The sequence below is a fragment of the Nannospalax galili genome, unplaced genomic scaffold, assembly GCF_000622305.1.
Source record: "Nannospalax galili isolate Female #2095 unplaced genomic scaffold, S.galili_v1.0 scaffold762, whole genome shotgun sequence".
NCBI lineage: Eukaryota > Metazoa > Chordata > Mammalia > Rodentia > Spalacidae > Nannospalax > Nannospalax galili.
Genome location: NW_008350126.1, coordinates 60515 through 68320, shown reverse-complemented (window position 1 = coordinate 68320; position 7806 = coordinate 60515). Strand labels below are relative to the sequence as shown.

Sequence of the window (7806 nt, the reverse complement as noted above, 5' to 3'; positions counted from 1 at the left end):
CCACTATCTCCACTCCTTTTCAATATAGTGCTTGATATTCTTGCAAGAGCAATAAGACACAAGAAGGAAATTAAAGGAGTACAAATTGGAAAAAGAAGAGGTCAAACTATCACTTTTTGCAGATGATATGATACTAGACCTAAGAGACCCCAAAAGTTCCACCAGAAAAACTCCTAGAACTGATCAACACTTTAAGTGGCGTGGCAGGCCATAAAACAAAAATCAGTAGCCTTTCTATATACCAATAACAAGGAATTGGAGAAAGACTACAGGGAAATGTTCCCATTCACAATTGCTGCAAAAAAATTTAAATATCTTGGAATAAATCTGACGAAAGACACCAAAGATCTCTACAATGAAAATTTTAAAACATTAAAGAGATTGAGGAAAACACCAGGAGATGGAAGGATCTCCCATGTTCATGGATTGGAAGAATTAATATTGTTAAAATGACTATCCTACCAAAAGCAATATATAGATTCAATGCAATCCCAATCAAAATCCCCATGACATACTTCACAGAATTAGAAAAATGCAACCTTAAATTCATATGGAGGCACATAAGACCCCAGATAGCCAAGGCAACCCTGAGTACAAAAAGCAACGCTGGGAGAATTACTATACCAGATCTCAAAGTATACTACAGAGCCATAGTCATAAAAACAGCATAGAACTGGAGCAAAAACAGACACATAGATCAATGGAATATCACTGAAGATCCAAACCTGAGTATGTGCAATTTCAGTCACCTGATATTTGAGAAAGGTGTCAAGAACACATAATGGAGGAAAGACAGCATCTTCAACAAATAGTGCCGGCAAAACTGTATCGGGGGGATCCCCCCTGTAAAAGAATGAAACCAGATCCTTATCTTTCCCCTTGCACAAAAGTCAACTCCAAATGGATCAAAGACCTCAATGTGAAACTGGAAACCCTGAAACTCTTAGAAGAAAATATTGGCAGTAGCTTACAGGATTTAGCTAAATCAGACAGAAGTTGCTCAGGAATTAAGGCCAGCAATCAATAGTGGGACCTCATTAAACTAAAAAGCTTCTTTCTGTACAGCAAAAGAAACAATCAAAAAAGTGAAGAGAAAACCCAAAGAATGGGAAAAAAATCTTCACCAGTGACACATCTGACAGAGGTTTAACATCCAGAATATATAAAGAACTCAAAAAACAAAGAATGAAGAAACCAAATGACCCAATTAAAAGATTGTTAGTAATTAGGGAAATGCAAATTAAATCCACCCTAAGGTATCACCTTACCCCAATCAGACTGGCTAGAATCAAGAGAACAAATAGAACAAATGATACCAAATGCTAGTGAGGATGTAGAGAAAGAAGAATGCTCATTCACTGCTGGTGGGATTACAAACTCGTGCAGCCTCTATGGAAAACAGTGTGGAGAACTCTTAAAAAACTAAAAATGAACCTACCATATGACCCGGTTATACCACTCCTTGGCATATACCCAAAGGACTCATCCTATTGCAGAGACACTTGTACAACCATGTTTGTTGCTGCTCTTTTCACAATGGATAAGAGATGGAAGCAACCTAAGTGTTCCTCAATTGACAAGTAGTTAACAAAACTAGGGTATATTTACACAGTGGAGTTCTATTCAACAGTAAAGAAAGATGAAATATTGAAATTTGCAGGTAAATGGATGGACCTAGAAACTGTGAAGTAACAGACTCAGAAAAATAAACAACGTATGTTCTCTGTCATATGTGGCTCCTAGCACCAAATCCTTTTAAATTCCAGGTCCTTTTAATAAGATGATGATATAGAGCAGTCCCTTCTGCATGAAATAACTACCATCATTATGACTTTGGCTGAACCTGATTGATCACTAAACATAGTCACAGTTGGGCTTGTTGACGGTTGTGCTCATTCATTAAGGGAGTGTCAAGCAGGGTCACTGTGGACCCTCACCAGAGTATCCAGCCACTTTGCCTTTACTTCTTCACATCTCCTATTCATGATTCAAGGACTTTCTTCTCCCCTTAAAGAAAAAAGTTTGCAATTTGGAAGTCCTTTAGATAGACCCACTGAAGGGGTACTCCAATTGCCTCACCCTGTGTCCCTGTTCAGAATGGGAGAAGCCAGAGAGGTCAGAGTCCCTATTTCCTATTGGCAATTTGGGTAACCCCTTCATTTACTTCTTCACATCTCCTATTCATGATTCAAGGACTTTCTTCTCCCCTTAAAGAAAAAAGTTTGCAATTTGGAAGTCCTTTAGATAGACCCACTGAAGGGGTACTCCAATTGCCTCACCCTGTGTCCCTGTTCAGAATGGGAGAAGCCAGAGAGGTCAGAGTCCCTATTTCCTATTGGCAATTTGGGTAACCCCTTCATAGGATGGCGTCATAAGACTAGGAGGTAGGAATTGGCTAGGCAGCTAGGGTGAAAAGACACCAAAGAAATGTAGCCAGTTTCTTGGCTAAAAGTCAAAATGTCCTGGGGCCTGTTAGCAACATACTCTGTTCCAAGGCCAAAACTGTCAAAAGTATTTGGGAGCTTGTATCTAATCTTCAAAAGATTTTAGGGCCAGGCATGGTGGCGCTCACCTTTAATTCCAGCCCTCGGGAGGCAGAGGCAGGAGGATCTCTGTGAGTTCAGGCCAGCCTGGTCTACATAGTGAGTTCCAGGACAGCTGGGGCTACAGGGAGACCCTGTCTCAAAAAGACAAAAAAAAAGATTTTAGGGTTAGGGTTATCTCTTCAGAGGGGGGAATGTTGGAGGGGAGGGAGTGGGCATGGATTTGATCAAAACACCTTATATGCATGTATGAAATTCTCAATAAAGTTTTTGTAAAAATTAAAAAAAAAAAAAAGAGGAGAGGACAATCTCAAGTGTCAGTCCTCATCTTCCACCTTGCTTGAGTTGAGATCTCTTGGTTTGTTCCCACTGTGTAAGCCAGGTTAGCTGGCCCAGAAGCTTCCAGGGGTTCTCCTATCTCCACCTCCATCTCCATTTCACTATAAGTACACTAAGATCACACTCCAGCTTTACAAGGTTCTGGAGATCTGAGATCTGGTACTCACACTTGCTCAGCAAGTACTCTATTCACTGAGTCATCTCTCCAACCCATCTAAAGCAATCTTTAAGAAAAATAAAGGTGGAGAAATTACTTTGCCTAACATCAAAACTTGCTGTATTTATAGTAAAAAAGAGTGTACCAGTGGTCTCAGTATCAGCAAACATCCTAACAGAAATGACAGTAGACACCCCAGCAATAATTTTCTATAAAAGTGCCAGGGCAAGCTCAAAACAGCAATGAGTCTTTTTCCTTTGTGGAACTGGGGATAAAACCTGGTATCTTGCATGTGCTAGGCAAGAGTTCTACCACTGAACTACATCTCCAGCCTGCTTTTTACTTTTACTGTTGAGGTTTCACTAATTTATTCAGGCTAGATGTGATTTTATTCTGTAGTCCAAGCAGGCCTTGAACTTCTGAACTTCTGCTTCAGCCTCCCATGTCACTGAAATTACAGGCACATGCCTCCAGTCCTGGCTAAAAGCAGTCTTTTCCATAAACAAGCTAAAACAAGAAGTAAACTGACTACTATCTCAAACCACACCTGAAAAATAATTTAATATATACTGAAACACAAAAGTGAGAACTATAAATGATCTAGAAGAAAAAGTAGAAGGTATCTTTGCAACCATCGGGAAAGGAAAGATTTCTTAGACAAAATCCAAAAGGAAAAATTTAAATCTTTGGTTTAACAAATGATACAACCAAGAAAATGAACAGGCAACCTACAGACTAGAAGAAGCTGTTTCTAAAACTATAATAAAGAACTCTTGGGGCCAAGATAGCTCAGCAGGTAAAAGTACTAGCTGGCAAGCCTGACAACCTGATTTCAATTCTCAAGACCCACATGATGAAAGGAGAGAAATGACTCTCACAATTTGTCCCTTGGCCTCCACATGTGTCATGACATACACATGCCCACATGCATAAACATACAAATACACACATAAAATGATGTAATAAAGTATTATTAAATAGCTTCTCAATTACAGTTAGTTAGTTAGTTAGTTAGTTAGTTAGTTAGTTAGTTAGTTAGTTATGGAGGGCATACATGTAGAGATCAGAGGACAACTTACAGGAGTTAGTTCTTTCTCCTTCTATCCACCTGGGTCCCAGAGATTGAACTCAGTTTATCAGGTTTGGTGGCAAGTTCCCTTACCACTGAACCATCTCACCAACCCCATAAAGACTTCTCATAATTCATTAATAGACAAATAAATCAAGTTATAAAAGAAAGACAATATGCTGGGCATGATGGTGCACACCTTTAAGCCCAGCACTCAGGAAGCAGAGGCACACAGATCTCTATGAGATCTAGGCTAGCCTGGTCTACAATAGTGAGTTTCAAGGCAGCTGAGGCTACAGAAAGACCCTGTCTCAAAACAACAACAAAGTTTAAATAAAGATTTAGACATGCTTCATAAAATAAAATATGCCAAGAGCCAATGGACTCATTAAAAAGTACTCATTAGTCATCAGGAAAATACAAGTTAAAATACAAATGAACACCCGGCAAGTAGAGGCAGGAAAATGGTGAATACAAAGTCAGCCTGTGCTATGCAGCAAAATCCTGTCTCCAAAAACAAAAAGCACAAGCTGGGGATATAACTCAGTAGTAGGGCACTTGCTTAGCATGCACAAAGCACTGGCCAATCAATCTCCAGTACCACAAAAACAACAAGGAAACCAAAATGAGTCACTGCTACACACCCAGTAGGATAGATAAAATGAAAAAGATTGGCCGGGTATGGTGGCACAGACCTTCAGTCCCAGCACTCGGGAGGCAGAGACAGGCTGATCTCTGTAAGTTCAAGGCCAATCTGGTCTACATAACGAGTTCCAGGTCAGCTGGGACTACAGGGAGACCCTGTCTCAAAAAGAAAAAGACTGACAACACCAAATGTTCTTAAGGCTATGGAGCAACTGGAGTGCTCATACATTGCCCGTGGTAATAATTACTCTGGGAAATTGTTTCACTTTGCTAAGAAGTTAAAATATATCTACACTATGACCAAACATTGAAAAATATGTCCATAAAATGATTTATGAAAAATATTTGTAGAAGCTTTATACATAATAGATAAAAACTAGAAACATCCCAAGTTTCTATCAAAGAGATAATGGATTTCAAAAACTGTGGTATGTTATTACAATGAATTATATCTCTCAGCAAAAAAAGAGCAATGAACTTTTGGTACACGTAAGTAAGCGATATCGCAAAATCATGATACTTGGCATATTTGCACGGAATATCAAAGGAGTGTACCCATCTGGGGAGGTGTCCCACTGCACAAATCAGAACCCAAAGAGCATGCATACTGGGAAAGGGCCTGACAGAGAGGGTTAGAGCCCAAGAAAGATGAGGAGGCTGTATCTGTACAAGGTGGCAGTGGAGATAACATATTAGGGAACTGAGTAATAAGTTAAGGATAATAAAAGCCATTGAGGTGGGTTTATTTATTTTATATTTTTGGAGCAGAGAAGTATATACTTAGGGAAAAAATCACTAGGATTGGATCAAAATTTGGAAAACCATTGTAAACTTATTTACAATATACATAGAACTAAAGATGTAAATGTGGGCCTACATGTATTGTATTACGTATTTACATGCACCTGTACCCTAGTTTTGTCCACAAAAATTGCCCAAGAATAGCAAAAGCAATAGCAATGAGCCTGCCTAGAGCTAAATGCTAGCTTCCAAATATCACATTTTCTTCTCCTTTGAGATAGGGTCTCACATAGCTCAGGCTGGCCTTAAACTCCTGATCCTCCTACCTCTACCTCCCAAGTGTTGGCAGTGCTGGCACTACAAGTATAAGCCACCATATCTAACTAAAATTAAGGCTCTTAGGTGGGTGATCAATGTTGACAAAGGAAAGCTCAGGATAATCCCAGAATATTTTGTTGTTTCAGAAAACAAGTTAGCATTCAAGAAAGATGTGGTTAAGACTAAAAAAGATGTAAACTGCTTCATTTCTGGTCAAAATGAGAACTGTTTAGCATTCTGTCAATTGGATTCTCAAAAAAAAAAAGACATTAAGATGGAGTGAGAAGAAAACTTAACAAAGGTTTGTTCGAGGGGGTGGGGAGGGTGTGTGTGTGTGTGTGTGTGTGTGTGTGTGTAAACTAGAATTAGGCAGGAAAAGCTTTGCAATACAAATCCAACATTTAATGGGGGGGACCTCCCCAGTACTTCAGAGGTTGAGGTAGGATCACCATAAGTTCAAGGCCAAATGGGCTATAGGGTAGGTACCAGATCAGGCCAGGCTACAGAATGAAATCCTAGTTCAAAAAAATTAGAGAAGTAGGATTGGGCAGGGACAGTCTCAGACAGCAATGGATATCTGACATTCTGCAGATACATCAAAGAGTTTGTTTTGGCTCTGCCACATAATCCTGACAACCCACACTGGGTTACTCTGCTGCCAGCCAAGAAACATTAAAGTCCCCCTGAAACCAGGAGAGAAAATAAATCCTTCATCCCTTAAGTTATTCTGTAAGATACTGTCCTAGTTACTTTCTACTGCTGTAATAAAAACACTGACCAAAACCAACTTGGGGAGAAAAGGGTTTGTTTTATCTTATCTCTCAGGTCATAGATCATCACTGAGAAAAGTCAGGGCAGGAACCTGAAAAGCAAGAGCTGAAGCACAGAAGATGGAGGAACACTGCTTATTGGCTTGCTCTTTGGGCTGCGCTCAACCTACTTTTTTTTTTTTTTTTTTGGTTTTTTTGAGAAAGGGTCTCCCTTTTGCCCCAGCTATCCTGGAACTCACTATGTAGACCAGGCTGGCCTTGAACTCACAGAGATCCACCTGCCTCTGCCTCCTGAGTGCTGGGATTAAAGGCGTGTGTTACCACGCCTGGCTCAGCCTGCTTTCTTAAAAAACCCAGGACTTTCTGCCTAGTGGTGGTACTGCCCACTATCAATCAGCAGTGGTAGGCCTTCCTTCCCACATCACTCAGCAATTAAGAAAATGCCCCACAGACATGGCCTCAGGCCAATCAAATAGAAGAATTTTCTCAATTGAGGGTCCCTCTACCCAGGTGTGTCAAGTTGACAAACTGAAGCTATCCAACAGAGTTATTTTGTCAGTGACAAGGAAAGTAACTAATACATTGGCCTACAGTATTGGAGATGGGCCCATAAAATCCAGACTTAGGAACTTCCAAACTAAAAGAAACTGGCTGCAAGAACCACTGACTATGTAATTCCTACTAAAAAAAAAAAAAAAAAAAAAACTGGTAGAACTTAAAGTGGCCTGAGGATTACATGGTGATGATGTGACAATGTTAGTTTGCTAACATTTAAAAAAATATTTTATTATTTTATGTGTATGAGTGAGTATATTGCCTGCATGTAAGTGCACCCATGTCATGCAAAGGCCACAGAGGCCAGAAGAGGGTGTCAGATCCTCAGGAACTAGAGGTTATAGATGTTAACCACCATGTAGGGGCTGGGAATCTATATCTAACCAGACTAAAGAAAGGGAAATTTGGGCTGGAGAGATGACCTAGTTAAGAGCATTTGTTGTTCTTACAGGAGACCTGGATCCCATTCCCAGCACTCAATGGCAGCTTACAACTGTCTATAACTCTAGTTCCAGGGGATCTGACCCCCTCTTCTGGTTTCCACGGGTACCAGGCATGCAAACACTCACACATATAAAATAAAATCTTTTTTAAAAAAGGGAAAACCAAGCCAGGCATGATGGCACACACCTTTAGTTCTAGCACTCAGGAGGCAGAGGCAGGCAGATC

The 7806-nt window shown here is 40.1% G+C and overlaps 1 protein-coding gene across 2 annotated transcripts in view; it reads right to left on the bottom strand.

The window, feature by feature from the left end:
- Positions 1 to 7806, bottom strand: part of Uimc1 (ubiquitin interaction motif containing 1) — a 131006-nt gene that overhangs the window by 102508 nt on the left and 20692 nt on the right. The window lies entirely within an intron of this gene.